Raw genomic sequence first — 17,742 nt, 5'->3', positions numbered from 1 at the left:
AGAGGTGGTGGTTCCACCTCGGAACCCTCTGTGGTCCTGTGCCCCGACCGTGGGCTCTCCTCTTACTCCCTGTTCTCTCCCTGGTCCTCGGCCGGGGCTGGCTCCTCACATCACTCACCCCCTCAAGCGTCCCTTTCAGAGAGGCCCCTGACACCCCCCGGAGAGCCTCAGTCCAGCCCCTTTCTCTGCCACAGGCATCGTTGCCCCCCTAAGTGTGTTTGCTCACGGGCTGTGTCTCCACACAGGAACGCTGCCCAGGGGGACCCCCAGCATGGGGGTGGCTGGCACTGCTCCCTGAGGGAGTGGGCGGGGTGCCCTCTGTGGGGACGGGCACTCCCCCTGGTCTCCTGGCCCCTGCCCTGTGCTCTGAGACAACCTGGGAAGCCAGCACAGGTGTCAGGTGGAGGTGGGCTGCCTCTGCTGGGGCTGGACAGGGCTAGGGCTGTGCACAGACGGGCACGGGGACCGCGTGCAGCCAGAGGGAGCCCGCTGTGCCTTTGCTCAGACCCAGGGTTCATGAGGGTGTGCTGGACCCCTCCCAGCCGTGCTGTCAGGGTGGGAGCCTCCACCCAGGCTGGGGCTGATGGAGACCAGCCTTTGTGACCGCAGGTGTGGGAGCCCCTGGCGTCAGCGGAAGAGCTGTCCCCACTCCTTAGACGTCAGAAACCAGCTACAGCTCGTCCATTCATCTGCTGAGAAGGTGTTGGTACTGCCTGGAGTCGAGGTGCCGTGGGGCCCAGTGCGGTTCCGACCCCAGCCCGGTTTTCTGCCCCCAGAAAACATGGCATCCCAGCTGAGCGACGCACCCAGGGTCTGTCCCTGGCCGCGCTCACGTGTTGGGGTTTTAACCCCTTGCACTTCGTGTGACCTTATTTGAATGAGCGTCCTTGCAGTTGTGGTCAGCTAAGGTAGGTCGCACCGGAGTCAACGGGCCCTAACTCAGTGGCCGTTGTCCTTATCGAAGGGAAGTTTGGGCACAGAGGGGGACGATGTGGAGGCCGGGGGCATGGTCTGCGAGGCGAGGAGAGGCTCCCCCTCAGAGCCTTCAGGGGCAGGCCCTCCCTGGCACAGAAGGGTGGGCAACTCACTTCCACCGTGTCGGTCTTGTTACAGCCGCCCAGACAGACATTTGGGCCGGTGCTTGGTTTTGAGATGGACAAATGACCCTGTGAGACAAGGGTGGTCCGGGTGCTCACGAGGGTCTTCACAATGTGACTGGTGTCTCAAAGGCTCATCCGTTCCTCAGGCTCACGAGAACGTCTGGATGTCGTAAGACACCGTTCAGGGTGCACTGCCTCCCACTGCAGGAAACCGGGCAGTGCTGGCCGCCTGGGGACACTCTGGTTTTGTCTCTGGCTCGACCTGGCCCCACACAGGGGTTTGGGCTGAGCTGAGGGAGAAGGGTGGGCGTGCTGTGGGCAGAGGCCCTGGCCCAGCCTGGGCAGCAGGCCTGAAGCCTCCGTCCGATTGGACCCATCGGACCCATCTGGTCTGCGAGTCGGGTGGGAAGAGAGGAGCCCGACCTTCCCACGGTGGATGTGGGGACAGCTGAAACAGAAACTGAGAAGTGCCAGGAAGAGGGAGGGAACTGGGGGGTGGAGGAGATGGGAACTCCTTGAACCCAGGTCTCTGAACTTCGGAAGAGGCTGGTTTGAATGCCGGTCCTCCCCTCTCCCTTTTAAACACTCATTTCTAAAGCACTGACAGTCGACTTCCTGGGCTCTGAGGGAGGGGCCACGTGCCCCTCTGAGAGCCTGCCGTGGCTTCCACCTCCAGACCCCAGCTGAGCCTGACCCCCACCCATCCCCCTGTCCCCCCTTCCCTCTGGTCCTGGCCCCACAGCTGCCACCTCCCCCAGGTTCCCAGGAAGCGATAGTGATGGTGTGGACTGCATTACAGCTGCAATCCTTCCACCAACATCGATACGACCTCCTTAAAATATTCATGTAACCATGACTCATCTGGCTGCCTGTGCAGACAGAGGGCAGCTGAGGCCCCAGGGGAGGGCCCGGCCCCCACTGGCAAGTAAGGCACCAGCCCCCAAACAAACAGAGCCCCTGCCCCTTCCCCATGGCTCATCTCTGGGTGGGGGAGGCCGGCTGCCCTCCAGGGAGGGGAGTGCTTCCAGGCAATGAATATTTCATAGCGGGGAGACCTTGCCAGGGAAAGATTAAGGAGCTTCACATCCTCAGAGAGAGGAAGAAAGGCCTGTTTGATTCTGAGTCAGCTGGTGTGTTTCCGATGGAGGCTGTGGGGTGAATTACTTAGCTGAAAACTGGGCTTGGGGATGTTATGCAGGGATGAGACTGTCCCCGGGAGAGGGGAATGGGAAACCAAAGGACAGGCGACACGTCTTCCAAGGCCCGGGGCGGGAGGGAGCCCGCCATGACCTTCCTCAGACCCTCATGCAGCCCCGGCCCGGACGCTCCCTGAATGCTGCTGAGGAGAGGAGCAGGGAGACGGGCAGTGACTTCAGTGACGGATTTGTGAGAGACCTTGGGGACCGGCCGTCAGTCTCTGGCACCGTAGAGTCGCTCATTTGCAAGTGTTGTGCTGCTTTCAATGATTTTTTTCTTCCCCTGGGGAAAATATTAGGAAATAGTAGAGCACTTTATGTTTAATCTTTAGAGAAGAATTGGGAAATTGGGCAGTGAACGCTCAGCACAAAAGCAGTTAGAGAGAGTCAAACCAGTGCCTGTGGGGGAAGTGGCTGTAAGGCGGGGAGGCGACCTTGCCCTCGTGGCCACTGCGGCGGCTGGGCCTCCAGACTCCGGCCTGAAGGACTGCGTGTGCCTGAGCCTGCCCAGAGGGGACTCCAGGCTGACCTTGCTGTGAGCAGGGGGGCCTCGGCTGTTTCTGAGTCAGCGAGGGCTCTGAAGGAGGGGAAGGAGCAGCGGAGAGGGGTTGGGGGGCTGCCTTTGCCAAGGAGGAGGCTGGGCCGGATGAGCAGAGGGTTTGCACCCACAGTCCCACTCCTCCCTGCTCTCCCCAGCACGAGGGCCCAAGTCTGTCTGCAGGTCTTTAGCAGACGTGAGGCCCAGAGCTCATGGGGAAGTCATGGCTCCCAGAGAACAGAAGCTCTACCATCTAAGCCAAGACAGACAGAGGCCATAGGAGCCGGGGCCCTGGGCCCAGAGCGGCCACTGAGGGCCGCATGGGGCTTCCGCGCGAGCACCGGTCCACCTGACTCCGTCAGCCACCTGAGGTGAGAGTCTGGATGGCACGGTGGTGCCCCCACCTCCGGCCCCGGGGAAGCTTCAGGAGCCAGGCCTGCGTCTGACCTTCTCCGTCCTCTGCGAGCCCCGGCCTTCGGTGCGGGTGTCAGAGAGGCTCAGAGTCAGCCCACCGTGAGTGGAGCGGCTGGTGCACGGAGCTCTCCAGGCACTCTCACTGCTTTTGGGACCTGGGGGACCCCGTGTTCACAGCCCGGCACTGCTCTGGTGACGGCCGAGCCTCTCAGCAGGTTCACTGCTCACCTCTGCAGCAGGGAACCTGCACCCTGGTTCTGTCACTGAACACTGTCAGCTGGGCTGGGGTCCGACCCGGGTCTGGGAGATGAGTCCTGCGACACCAGGAGGTGAGGGCTCTAGGGAGGCTCCTCCACCAGGGGCTGACGTCGACACGGAAATGTGAGTGCCGTGGCTCAGCCCGTATCCCCTTGCCCGGCCTTGCGGCCTGAGTGAGGCCCCTGCTCCGCTTGCCCAAGCTTCTCCTGTGCCCGGAGCCGCCCGGAGCCCAAGCCCGTCTGCCGCGTCTGCAGGGCTCCTTCTCAGACTTTGCTTTCCGTACGTGGTCCTCACCTGGTCTGTTTTCCCTCCCTCAGGCCTCTTGGTTGCTCTGGAGGAAAACTGGGTATTTTAGCTCTGCCCCAAATAAGCTGGACTCATGTCTTTTGGAAAGCAGAGGACGGAAGTGTGTGCTGGGTACCCTTCTCCTAGCTCATGCCCTGGGGCAACCTGGGGTCAGGCAGCCCACCCTCCGGGGCACAGTGCCACGACTCCCCCGAGAAACAGGCATGGCTGATCCAGGGCAGGAGCAGGCCCTCTGTCACGTCCCTCTCAGGGGAGGACGGGCCCTGAGTGCTGGATCTGGTTGGACACCACTTCCCTTACACAAAAGTAGGTCCATGCCAGGAGAACCAATGAATGACACAGGTTGTTTCAGTGCTATGTCTGTGACCCCTCAGTGATGGATAAACTATTTGGTGCTTTGGTCAGGACGCTGAGTTACCTCTGGTGTCTGGTCAGGGTGCTGAGTTACCCCTGGTGCTCTGGTCCCAACACTAGGTTAGGCAGATTTGCTTCTAACAAGCCCTGAGAGCAGTTCTGGTGTGGACCCATCATGGTAGATGCATGCTTGAGTGTCCATGAGGAAAAGCAGGCCTCGCAGGAAGCAGAGGGTCCTAATGGCGAACACTTGCTGAGCATTTTCTAGGGGCTGGGGGCTCAGGAGCAGCAGGGACCAAACACTGGGCCTGAGCATCACCTCAGGCTGAGAATAAAGGCAGGTTCCATGCATGGGGAGGTTGAGGATGGATGAGGACGCGGGCAGCCACAAGCCCCTCGGGTTGCTCCATCCCCAGGAGGAAGTGGAGCGCCAGTCAGCACCAGCCAGACTGCGGGAGGGCTGGAGTGAGCTGGGCAGGGCTGGAGCCACTGGTTGGGAGCCCCAGAAAGTCCTGGGGGACAGCAGAGGCATGGCTGCTGAGTACGGGGTCTCAGACGGAGAGCTACCACTGGACCGCGGGTGCACAGCTGCCCCTCCTGTGTCCGGGACACTCTCGGTGCAGGTGCCCTGGGCAGCTCCAGTCTGCGAGGAGGGGACGCCGGGCAGGAGAGAGAGGCAGGGACCCCTTCCTCTCCCACTGACTCGGGCTTGGAGTCTGGCAGCGGGAGAGCTGCAGTAAGAACCTATGACCTGACCCCAGGGCATGTGGCAAGGAGCCTCCCTGGGCGTCTGTCAGAAAACATCCTGGTTCTGCCTCACGCGGGAGGCTGGGTGGTACAGGTCCACATGGGAGCGTGGGAGTCTCCCGGGGCGCTTTGTGGACCCTGGGTCTGGCAAGGGTGTTCCAGGACCATCCTGTCTGTCAGTGCTGCTCACGCTGCCCGCAGGAACACATGGGGGTCACATGGGGGGACGCGTGTGGGGGCCTGCAGGGAGCAAAGCTGTGACTGCAGGAACCATCCCCTTGGTTTTGTGTTTTGAGAAGTGAAGCCTACTGAGCAGGGTCTCTGAGCACTCCAGGAGCACAGAGGTGTCTGAGCCTTCCCTGGCCTTTCGTCTGTAGGCTTTGGAGGCTGCGGTCCCTCCCGCCCAGCAAACCTGCCTGAGAGGCCATCCAAGAGCCAGATGTGTGCTGAGGGCCTGCACACAGTGAGAGCCTTGTAAGCCTCCCGCCTCCTCTCAGGAGGACCTTCTCAGCTCCTTTATTCGCTTCCTTAGCTTGTTGCCGGGGGCTCCCCTGTGGGAACGCTGGACAGAGGGGGGAGGAACCCCTTTCCGGGGGGGAGAACGCGTGGGGCTGGGAGCAGTGGGACGCGTTTCCCTGGCCTCGCAGCCTCTAAGCCTTGAGTAGGGCAGCCGACATGCTGGCTCCCGGCTCTGTCCCCGGGACTCGTTCCTGGGGTGCCGGAAGCTCCAAGCACCTAACATCCCAAAGGCCCGGGCCCCGGGACACGCAGCCTCTGCAGGGGCCAGGGACGGGGGAGTGAGGTCTGGACGGCACAGGCCGTGCAGGTGGCAGACCCAGGACACACTCAGGGGCTCTTCAGCCCTGGGGTCCGAGGGCAGGCCGGCACAGAAGGACATGACGGAGCAGGATGGATGGGAAGAAATGGGGGAGGCCCACTGGCCACAGACACCGGCACTGGTCCAGCCTGGCCTCCTAAACGCTCGCCCTGAGGTCTCTCTGCAGAGTTTGGCCGGTGCCCAGCGACCTGCCCCAGAGCAGACGTGTGCAGCTGAAGCGGCACTGCCCACGGCGCTGGGCCCTGGCAGCACCCGGCCTTTGAGGTTGGAGGGAGCGTCACGTTTCCTGGCTGGACTCCTGAGATCGGGAGGGTTAGCCACCACCACTTCCTTATACTCTTCCCACTCACTCTGCACAAAGGAAGCCGCTTTTGCAGTTTCAAATGTCATCTACGGAGTGAAACGTCAGCCTGGGGTCATCATCCTCGGAAACTCACTCCTATTTACTTTCAGAATTTCTCTTATTCTCTGAAAAGACAGCATAAAATTGTCACCCTAAAGTTTCAAAAGAAATATGAAAATTTGAGGATAAAATATCTCCAAATGTTATCTCAAATTTTGCCACACTGTCCTGCCTTCAGCATGGACTGCCAGCCACCCGTCTCCCCTCTGTCCACGAAGTGTGCCTGGAGCTGCCTCCACCCCTGGCCTCTGTCCGCGTGTCTCCTGCTCCCTGACCAGCGGCAGTGCGTTTGCCGACCTGAGGTTGCTTCTCTTTGGAGCCGCGTCTCTCCCTTTCTCCGGCCTGACAGAGGGTCCTGCAGATAATGAGCATTCAGCCCCATGGCAGTCTGGGCAGATGGTAGCTTGGAGACCACCCAGGACCATCCTAACAAGCATGTCCCTGCCTGCGGCCAGCACTTCCCGGGCCCACGGACCCCCCAAGGGAGCTGTGCTTGGAAGTTCTGAGACCCTCGTCCTGGACTGAGAGGCAAGGAAATGAGGGGAGGCCTCTCTGTACATTGGGGCGTTTCTAGGTGTCAGCCAGCAGGCATTGAGGGGACAGCCCCGTGCACAGGACCCAGTCAACAGGGTTAGAGCAGGTGCCCTCCGTCCCCCCAGAGACCTTCGGCCACTGTGTTTGCTCGCGGGCAGCCGGTGAAGGCCAGCCTCCCCCCTTCACGGGTGGGCGTGGGCAGAACACCCAGCACACAGGTCTCTTGGTGGGGTCACAGCTGGGTGGGTTTCTCCTTCTAGGCTGGAGAGCAGAGATGTGAGCAGGTGGCTGAGGACCCCAGCCTGAGACCCGTCCTTTCCGTTCATCCAGCCGAGCTGCGCAGGTAACGCACCATCCTGCCTGCACCGTGGGATGTGCGCCTCCAGGCCCAGCTGCTGCTGCTGCGGGAAGAGCCCCTCTGTGGAGGCCCCGAGAGGCTGTCAGATGGGGGAGGGACCCGCCACACATGGGCGGGTGTGGGTGTGGGTGCAGGTGATGGCTCCTCAAAGTGCAGGGAGAGGGGGGTCCAGTTCCCCTAGTGGAGGGCAGAGACCCCAGCCGCTGGCGACCTGTGGCAGGAGTGCCGTGGCGGGGAGACAGTGACAGCTGATGTGTGTTGCAGGCGTGCCGTGTTCTGCGCGGCGCCCAGCTCTGAGTGTCCTCAGGATGACACTCTGGGCATCTGTGAAGCCCTGTTTCCTGGGTGGTGAGGCCAGTAAACTGAGGCACAGTCCCTGGGGACGCTGGGCCCATGTCCTGTCCGTGTGCCCGGCAGCCCTGTCCCCTCACCTGCAAGGTGGGTCCACTGCATCAGAGTCCCGCCGTTTCTGCAGGCGTGTGGCCTTTTACAGGACAGACACTCGATGGCTGTGCCCCAGTGAGGCCTTAGCCAGCTGTCTCAGTGGCTATCGGGCCAGGTCAGGAGTCAACCTCAGCTCCTGAGGGGAGGGAGCTTCCACAGAGATGCCCAGTGACACTTCCCCGACAATTCTAGGGCCGCGGACACTCCAGGTTTTGTGGTCAGTGGAGCCCAGCCTCAGAGACACTGTGCCCACCCTGGACCGCGGTGCCAGCTGCTCTGTGACCCAGGCCCGTGGGTCCAAGCCCTTGGTGGCGGGAGCTCCTGGGGCCCGTTGTCTGCCTCTGGGCTGCCTCAGGTGGTGACTGCCTGGGGCTTGGAGAGTGCACCCCACCTCCCGCTGCCTCAAGTCCTGGGCCACTTCCGCCAGCCACCTTGTCACCAGAGTTCACCATACCCCTTTGCGTTTCAGTTTTCCGGTGGGGAACGGAGAGGCCAGGGCACAGCCGGGTCCCTATGGGTGGACTCGGCTGTGCTCTGGGGGAAGGTGGCGGGCTGCCCGGGGGCCTCACTGCAGATGCCCAGGACAGCGCCCCCAGGCCACCTCCCGGAGGCCTGCTCCAGGCAGCTGGTGTGAAGCTCTGAGTGGAGCAGACGCATCCTGGGCCCCAGGCTCGCGGGGCAATGAGCGCTCTCCTCAGCCGCCGTCCAGTGGAGTGAAGTGACCCGGCTGCCTGTTTCTGCCCCTCCCTCCAGCAGCTGGCCGTGAGCCTGAGAGACTGTCCTTCCTCCTGGGGGACACGTCAGGGGAACCGACTTCGGAGTTTACAGCAGGTGGGATTAGCCACGGACGGGAGCGGGAACATGGGAGTGGGCGGTGTTCCCAGAGGGACTTCCAGACCCATCCTCGTGGGGCCCAGCCAGTGAGCCCACAGGGTGGGGGCGGCGGCGCGTGCGCACACGTGTGCGTGCACGCACGCGTCTGGGCACGAGCTTATGTGCGTGCACTGGCGAGTGTGGGTGTGTGCGCAGTCCTGGTCAGAGGAGGCTCAGCGTGGTGTCCAGGTGGAGGGTCCAGGCTGGATGGCCGACTCCGCCCGGCAGAAGGTCCCGCCCAGTCATGCTGGCCTGGGGCTGCTGGCTGAGAAGCGAGAGGGAGCCTGAATCTCAGGGGCCCTTCTCTGGTTCCAGAAGCCCTTCATAGACCCGTGAGGGCTGCCAGTGGAGCTGAGGCAGAAAGGCAGCTCTGGTTCCCTCTGTGAAGGTCGCTGGGACCACGGCTCCGGGTGCCTGGGGAGCCTGGGGTGTCCTCCGTGACTCCTTCCCCCATCCCATGAACAGGGGAACTGAGGACTGAAAGGAGGGCTGGCCCGAGTCTCTCAGTGGGGCCGAGTTTGCAGACCTCTTTATCTTGACCCCGTTCGGCTGCTGGTCCTGATGAGGGTCCTGGAGTCCCCCTGTCAATCCTGACCCCACGTGGTGGGGCATGGCACTGTCCTTGAAGGCTGACCTCACCCCAGATCATTCTGTAGAGTCAGCACAAGGAAAGGAAACTCGGGGAGTGACTGCGGGGAACACACGTCTCTCCTGGTTCACACACCTTCCTTGTTCTGAGCCTCTCGGAGTGAAGGCTGAATTCATGAACTATTGTTAGCACAAACAAATTAGCACAAACTTCGTATCTTAAACACAGATTATTCTCTTACAGTTCTTAAGGTTGAGTCCTGACACTGGTCTCGCTGGGCTAAAATCGAGGTGTGAGGGGGCTGGTTCCCACTGGAGGCTCTGAGGAGAATCCACATCCGTCCTGGGCCATTTCCAGTCCCGAGGGCCCCGAGTTCCTCTGCTCCTGAACCCCTCCTGCATCTTCTGAGCCAGCAGCATTGGGCTGAGTTTTCAGGACTAGCAACCTGTACCCCCTTTCCAGGTAACACGACACACTTGCAGGTTCCAGACATGGCCATCCTCGGAAAGGGCCTTAGTCCGTCACCCCAGGAACCATGCTGTCAGTGTGGAGCCATGGGGATCACCTCCCAGCAGGAGGGAGACGCATCCGATCATGAAACCCGATGGTGCACGTGCCCCCTCGCTCCACGTGCCTGGCGGGGCTGGGCTCCCAAGAGGAGGCAGGAGCGCATCGTGGGGGGTCTGCCACTGTGTGCTGCTGGCAGAGCTTGGCCCCGACCCGTGGAAGCTGGGGACCCGGTGTGCATGTGTGCAAGACTCTAGCCAGAGTGGGTAGAGGGGCCAGCTGGACCCCGTGTTCTGGTCCTGCCGCAGGAAAGGTAGTCTTCCTGACGGGACCGCTTCTCGCGTCTGCCTGAGTCGGGGCCCCACACCCCAGGCCCCTTTCTCATTCTCATCACTCTCCAAGCCAGCTCCTCACCGCTCCTTTCTTACCCACCTTCGGCAGCTCTGAGCCAAGGATGCTGTTGTAAAAAAGGAAAATTTGTGAAGGGAGAGGGTACCTAATGCCTCCTTTGGTGGAGCAGATTCAGGCTGGAGGCAGCTGGTGCCAGACTGTTTGTGGGCTCGTGTTCCGAAACTGGGAGGCCTCGCATGTGGCTGTGCAGACGACAGATTCAATTAGTGGTCTTCAAAGCAGCACTCAGACAACTTTGCACTGACCCGATCTTTCTGTTGCCTGGAGAAGCAAGTTTTATGACTGGCCTTGCCAGAAATATGCATAAACATGCATGTATGAATATAAACATCCATGCACAAACTTACACACGCACCCCTGACGGAACAGTGTAATTAACAGACACGGAGATCAGGCAAAAACATAATTTACCTGTTAGACCAGAATTCGTACAGAATTAAAAGACTAAAGGAGGTTTTGTGACTGGAGGCTCAGTCCTCATGGTTATCTGGGGAAATGGTGCAGCACCAAGGCAGGAGCCTAGGCTCGGGGTCAAGGGAGTCGGGACTCGAGTCTGGCTGGACTGTCCACTGCGGAGCGGCCCTGCGCCAGGCCCTGAGCTCCTGGGCCCCAGCGCTCACACCTGCAGCTGGGGTAACAGCGGCGTCTCAGGGTTCTGTGTTTAAAGAGCTTCATCTGGTGTCTGGGGCCTGGATGCGCCCGAGTCCTGCACCGCCACCACTCACAGATGCTGTCACCTTGCGGGCACACACTTCGTGCCCGGGGCTGTGTGGCCGCTTGTTCTGCTTCACTGGTGGTGTCCAGCCCTGCTGCACCTCGGAGCCACAAGGAACATTCGCGATCCTGGTGCCCGGGCCCTCACCCAGGCCACCGGCAGGCACCCTAGCCTTGGAGCCCAGCCGGTGCCCCTGCCATGTGCTGAGGTCAGAGGGGGTGGCTGCTCGCTTAGGCAGACGAGTGGGTGGGGACCAGGTGGCCACCTGCTGCCTTCCTCATAGGAAGCCTGGCTCTTGGGTCCTGCCAACCTTGTGACCAGCCTGTCCTTGTTTTTCCATATTTCTGCTTCTCTGGCAGGAGCAGGGGCCACTGGCTGAGATGCTGTGGAACGACATGGATTCTGGCGAAGCAAGCTTCAGCTCAGGATTGCAGTCACCATGCCCAGGACGGGTTTCCAGAGGCCCTCCTGCAGCGGCTGCCTGTTGGGACTTTCCCGCTGTGGACGGCCAGAGTTTCTCGGGTCAGCATCTCCAGTCCAGTCGAGAGGAGCCTGGTCCCCCAACCTTGATCCCCCACAGCTCTTGGCATGTAGAAGCGCTCAGTGTAAAGCCTTTAACTGGTTTGCTGTTCGTACCAAACTGGCATACTCGTCATTAGTCCCTGGCGCCCTGCACGAGACGCCCTCTAACAGGCGGGTTGGGCTGGGGAAGAGGTGTGACGGCGGCCTCACCCCGAGCTGGTGGTGACGCAGCTCCTCAGCTCCAGTTTTCACTGAAGAAAGGGAAGGTGGCGATTTTTGCCCACCTGCTACGTGAGGGTTTCAGAGCTCACAAGCTGGACGGATGGACGGGTGGACACAAAAAGTATTTTTGCAAAATATGCATTACACAAGTGTGAGCTGTTGCTCTGGGCACAGCTCCCTCATCTGAAAGCAGAGCTTCTCCTGGAAGGCGTCCGGAGGGCTTCCGCACCCCTGGTCCCCGCCGTGCTGCCGTTCCGTCAGTTCCGCGAGCAGCCTCTCCACGCAGCCCCGCGGGGCAGAGCTGCACCTGCTGTGTGTTTGAACGCCTCCACCCCCGCCGCTCCCCCGGTCTGGGTAAAGCCCTGGTTGACACTGACCAGAACCCAGTGTGACTGAGCCACCCTGGGCACAGCGGGCACTGTAATCCGTCAATTTGGGGAATTAATCTGTGGAAGAATGAACCAGAGGCAGGGGTCAGGCAGTAGGAGGCCAGCCACTGCTAGGTCGGCTCTCCACAGGGGGCTAATGAGACCCACGCTGGCCAGTCCTGCCCTTCCCGGCCAGGTCCACGCTGCCTGCTCCTCTGCAGGTCTGTCCTCTCGCCGCCCAGGAACCAGAGGCAGCTCTGCCCAGCCGGCTGCCCCAGCCCTTCCCAGAGAGTCTTGTCCCCTCGGCCTGAGCCGTGACGTGGGAGGGCTGCCAGCAGAATGGTTCCCTGGCTTGGTTTCCCTTCCAGAAAACCCCTGTCCAAACCCAGAAGCCATTCCAGGAGAGCGTGTCTGAGGGCCTCTGCCCAGGGCCAGCCTGTGGGTCCGCACGGCCTGCCCTGAACGGCCACATCACTGGTCCCTCAGTGCCGTGTCCAGTTTGGGTCATCGGCCCGGCTGGGCCTGGAAGGACAGGTGGCAGCCTGGGGGACAGCCTGGGGCCGGTGTTAGTCTCAGAGGCACTTGCTTGCACCAGAGGTACTTTGCTTCCTGGGGACGCTTGTTCTTTGGATGTTGCCTGATGCTCAGCTCAGCACCTGACATGGAGAGTGTTTTGGACGGGAAGCTTTGAAAAGGCCGTGAGGCTTCAGAAAGGTGGTTTGCCCGGCGGGGAGGCCCCCTCCCAGAGGCCCTGGAACGGATGTGTCCTGAGGCGCGCTCCTCAGCGAAGCTGCCAGGGCCTGGGGGCTGCAGGCAAGATCATGCTTCCACGTGAGCGTCGGACGGGAAGGGCTTATCATCTCCAGTGTGGCGTTTACTTGTCTGTACTAACACGTGATGTGTGCATTGAACGCATGCATTATTACATAGTTTTTAAATTGAAACGTGTTTTCAGCTTTAAAAAGCCCAAATAAGGTAAATATCAAAAGTGTGTAATTCTCCTCAAGGAATTTAGGAGCTGAGGGGTTCTGGCTTACTTTCCACTCCTAGGGAAACCCCGTGGTCTCCGGACTCGACTTGACCACCGGCCACCATGTGGCAGAGGTAACACACGCTTCTCAGCCTGAGTTTGTGACTCCGTCGGACACATCTTTTCCCTGATGCCTGCTCTCCCACGGCCGTTCAGCCCAGGGCCGCTGGGCGTTACCAGGGAGGGCCAGCCTGCGCCCGGGGCTCCCACGACCCTGACCGGCCTTCTCATAGCAGAGCCTCGGGCCTGCCCATGGAGCCAGTGGCCCAGAGTTACTGGGTTGGCCGCCCCGGAGGAGGCCACCGTGTGGTTGCTCACCTGCAGCAGAAGGACTGGACTGCACATTTCATCTTAGATGTGCTCTCCTGCTGTGGAGATGCTCCCATCTCTCTGACCCCTCTCCAGGCGGTGGAAGTCTGGTCTACCTTCTGTGAGGCCCTGGTGGCCTGGCTCCCTGACCACAGCTGCTCCCCCGCTGATTTGCAACCGGGAGCAGCATGTTTGGTCCCAAACCTGCCCAGGACCATTTACCTGCAGTGACGTGATTTTTTAGTGTTTGGCAAACCCACGTAGGCCGAGTCACCAGAGAAAGAACAGATGTTTTATGAAAGTTGAGTTAAAGGCTTTGGAGAGATTGATAAAGTCGAGCTGTTATGAACATAGCTTCCAAATTCACCATGGTTGAGTCCACCGTGAAAGACAGAGGGGAAACTTGTAGAAACACGGACGCTTCTGCATTCAGATAGCTTTGTAATTGCTTCACTTCAAAGAAACACAAACTGGAAATTTGAGGACAAATCAAGAAAGATGCCAGAAGCTCAGTCCACGGATGCTCCCCTGGAGAGAGGACCACGCCCGTGTCCAGGCATCGGGGCCTCAGGCACACGAGTGATAGTCCGACATGCCCCCTCCGCTCTTCTGACTCAATGCCCAGCCCCCAGGCTACACGGGATAGAGAGCCTCGTGCAGCTGGGTGGGCCGAGTGGAGGCTCGTTTCTCCCGAGCTTTCTCCTGTCAGATGGGGGGGGCGTGATGGCCGAGATTCATGGGCTTCCTGGGAACCGTCATCCTAGACTGGCCTGAGGACCAAAGCTCAGGCTGGGGGCACTGACTCCCCAGCTCCAGTGCCAAGCTGGTCATCCCCCTCATCGACAGGAGGGAAGTGGCTGCTCCCCGCCAACCGGCAGGCCCCAGGCTGGGCCTCACCAGAACCTTCACTCCTGCTCCACGATGGAGCTGTCCCTGGGCATCACTGTGGAACTGCGTTCCCTCACAGGACAGTGTTCCCATCAGGGCACAGATTATCACTGCCTGTTTTCTGTGGACTGTCGCTGAGAGCAGGACTTTCTCATCCACTGAAAGTCTGTGTAGATCAGTAAGAGTAGAATCTGGGACCCGGGGCCGCACAGACAGTGGAGGTGACACCTGGGACCCGGGGCAGCGCAGACGGTGTGGAGGTGACACCTGGGACAGAGAGGGCTGCAGGTCTGGGCCCAATCCCAGTATTGACCTTGGTTTCACTCCAGGACGGGGGATTCAGGAAGGATGGGTGAAGGGCATTCTTCCCTGAGGGTGGCGGCTTGACACAGGCTGGGCTCTGAACCGTCTGGGGCTGGGAGGGCACCAGCTGGGCTGCAGGGAGGGTGGGATGAATGGGGCTCCACGGGGGACACTGGGAATGTGTGTCCTGCTCAGCCGCATCTGACAGTGGCCTGCTGGAAGGACGCTCCCTTCAAGACAGAAAACCCATGGAGGGTGAGCACCTGCATCAGTCCCAGGGTCCGGGGCCGGGTGGTCCCGGATGCCTGCTGCACGCCACCACTCCAAGCAGACGCGGGTCTGGAGAATTAATGGCTCAGCCTGATAATCAATCATCCATTTAATCAATTAGGCGCACACACTGCTGCAGCCGGGCTGGGCGAGATGGGGGAGCGGGCGGCGGGGGTGCTGCCACAAGCCCTGGAAGCCGGGTTCCCCAATTAAAGAGCAGGTGACGGCGCAGGCAGTGCAGCTGGCACGTGCCCGGCTCCGCCGAGATCTTTGTGTGTGGCAGGGAGAGGCTGTCCAGACCGTGGACTGTGCCGACTTGATGAACTGGGCCAGGGCAGGGTCAGAGGGAGGGCACGTTCTGGTTAAACTACCCCACCCCCACCAACCCGGAAGATTTCTGGAGGCCACTCCTGACACGCTCTTCCCAAACGGCCGTTTTGTTCTGGGGCTTTCCGGGCGTCCACTCAGGTAAACCTGGAGAATGACACTCTCACTGCTTGTATTGCTGAGACTTGGAGAGTGAGCTGTTTAATTCTGAAAACACAGTCAAAGGCCGTTCTTCCCGTGTCTGTCTGTCTGCACCGCCGTCGTCGGAGGCCACCCTGCCTCCTGGCGACACCACCGGGCCAGGCAGCCTTGAGTGGGCGCCTCGACCTTGCCCAGCGCAAGTCCCACCTGAAGCCGCCACATTCTTAGAGGTAACGCCTGTTAACGTGCGTGACAGACTCTGAATCCAGATACACATGCGGATTGTTATTATTGATAATTAGTCCTTTTACATTTGAGACTCTGATTTGTTTCTCTCAAATCCAGCGTGAAGCCTTTTTGGGTTTTCAGACCACCTCCCTTACTCTGGGGGCCTCGGCTGCCCCTGCTGGGTGCAGGTTGCCCACCTTCTGGAGGCTCCGGAGACAGATGACGATCAGAGCTCTAACTCACTTCTAATCTGACAAATCAAGTCAGATGACTGACCTGCTGGACCTTTTCCACGTGTGAATGAATTTGATTTCAGTCTGAAACGACCAGACTGGCCGCTGAAGAGCCAAGGTGGCATGAAGTACGTCAACGGCGGAACTCGGTGGCCCCTCCCTCCCCCAGCCTTTATCTTCTCCTCTGACCTTGCACCTGCCCCTCTCACTGTGGAAGAATGTGCCTCTCCCCCGTCCCAGTGTGACCTCTGGTCTGGACCCTTGTAGGCCGAGAGGACCCTTCCCGGCACAGGCCCAGTGTCAGGGCCGGCCAGCCTCACTCAGCCCTCTTCTGATTGCACGGGAGATGGCAGATGCCCCCCTGCAGGTGGGCTCTGGGCAGGCCCTGGGAAGGCGTGAGGGGACCCCACCTCCTCCCGGAGGACACGTGCCACGGAGCCCAACAGGGCTTGGCTGTGAGCGCAGAGAAGACCCTTGGGAAAGTCTTCCCCCACTGTTGCTTGCTCGTGAGTGCAGCTAGGGACTCACTGTGTGGTGTGGGTGATGCGCCCACAGCCAGTCAAATGGTGAGTGTCCAGCAGACACCCCTGGGCCTGCCACTCGGCGAAGGAGACACTGCTGAGGTTCGGGGTGTCCCTCCGTTCACCTCCCAGGACACGCCCTCTGCCCTGCTGGGGCACAGCCTCCCCCTGTCTGGAACAGCAGCCTGCTACCCCACATGGACGCCTGGGCTTCCTAACGGAACACTGGAGGGAAGGTTCTCCTTCTGAAATGAAAACCCAAGTTCTCAGAAGGTGGCACCAAATTAGGCCCTGCTTCATCTTGGCCATAAGCTGGTTTCCCATTCTTTGGGTTTAAGATTCCAACCCAAGCCTATAATTACTTCTCTGAAATAGGCTTTTATACCCTAAATGGCCAGACGTCATGTCCCTGGCCCTTTATCTTGATTGGAAATGGACCCCATATTTTAGTGAACTTGTCTGCCAGCTCCCCCCGCCCCGAGCTAGCCATCTGAGTCCAGCAGTTGTGGTTGTAAGCCCCTCGACTCCTGAGACAGCCGCCCACCTTCTGGCGGAGCGTCCGGTCTCAGCGGGACCGTGTAAAGCGGCAGAGCCAAGCCGCCCGCCCGACAGCCCGTCTCGGTGGGCGCGGAAGCCCAGCCCCAGCCTCGTCTGGGGAAGTCAGGGGACGAGGCACGCGGGCCACCCGAGACCCTCGCTGGCTGACGCTGTGGGACGTGGTCAGCAGCAGCCGCGGGAAGGAAGCCCTGTCTCCACAGCCCCCGTGTGGCAGGCCTCGCCCACCCGCCTGTGGAAGGAGCGTGAGGTCAGCAAGGCGTCCTCCTGGGGTGGAGCCGGCTTCTCCACACAAGCTGCACGTTCTGCGCGGAAAGGTCCCCGCTGGCCCAGTCCCCCGCCCAGGTTCCGTAAAAGCGTCTCTCCCGTGCAGCCCCGGAAGTTGCCCGTTCCCTCTTCAGTGAGAGCTCACATCCGCTGTTTGTACGTCTGGGCTCCAGAATATGACTTTGGATGAATAAACAAACAAACTTACGACTGAAAAACTTACAAAATGACTGACTAGTCCAGTTTGCTTAATTTGCGAGACTGGACATGGATGCAAAGAAGCCCAGTGGCCCCCCACGTGCTCACCATGGGGTTTTGTGGTCTCCACAGCTCACAGCGGCTTGACCCGGGCTCTCTGCCAGGGCGGGAGGAGCTGGGCCTGAGCTGAGACGGCTCTGAGTGCTGGCAGCGCAGCCAAGGGCGTCCCCCTGTTAGAGGCACAAGCAGGGGCTTCCAGAGGTCCCAGGGGGTGAGGAGAACAGGCCCACTCCTTTCCCCCCACCAGCGGAGGGACAGCAGCAGCTGAGGCCCTGCTTCACCACAGGACGGATGCTCCAGGACCCCGACGTGTCCCGGAGGCTCTGTGGCTGGACGGCAAGGAGGGAGGATGGACTCTCATGCTCACAAGGGAACCCCCAGGGCTGCTTTGATGCACAGGCTGTGCTGGGCCTTGAAGGGCCTCAGGGAGCCGGGCACCACCCTCAGGAGCCTGTACTCGAGCACCACCCTCCTGAAGACCTGGCCTACAGGCAAGGCCTGCCCAGGAAGTGTGGGCGCCTCTGACCTAGGGGTGCAGACACGTGTGCAATTTCTAAAGCACACACAGAGTATCACGTGAGACCAGGGGAGGAGGGACACTGGGGACAGTGCCACAGGGGAAGAAGGGGCAAATGAGTCTGACCACACAGGACTGACAAGGACAGGCAAAGACAGGACGGGGCCGCGGTGCCACCAACACCCCGCAGGGGCACAG

At 60.6% G+C, this 17,742-nt stretch overlaps 2 long non-coding RNA genes across 2 annotated transcripts; both read left to right on the top strand.

The window, feature by feature from the left end:
• The first annotated feature begins 2,168 nt into the window (after positions 1–2,168).
• LOC116665543 lies at positions 2,169–6,625 on the top strand. Its single transcript, XR_004322206.1, has 3 exons — positions 2,169–3,205; positions 5,291–5,387; positions 6,333–6,625. It is a non-coding gene; the product is annotated as an uncharacterized LOC116665543 (long non-coding RNA).
• A 588-nt stretch (positions 6,626–7,213) lies between these two features.
• Positions 7,214–12,603, top strand: LOC116665542. Its single transcript, XR_004322205.1, has 3 exons — positions 7,214–8,321; positions 9,196–9,414; positions 10,945–12,603. It is a non-coding gene; the product is annotated as an uncharacterized LOC116665542 (long non-coding RNA).
• Positions 12,604–17,742: the final 5,139 nt, after the last annotated feature.

The sequence above is a fragment of the Camelus ferus genome, chromosome 8, assembly GCF_009834535.1.
Source record: "Camelus ferus isolate YT-003-E chromosome 8, BCGSAC_Cfer_1.0, whole genome shotgun sequence".
Taxonomy (NCBI): domain Eukaryota; kingdom Metazoa; phylum Chordata; class Mammalia; order Artiodactyla; family Camelidae; genus Camelus; species Camelus ferus.
This window is presented reverse-complemented; position numbering and strand designations above follow the sequence as displayed.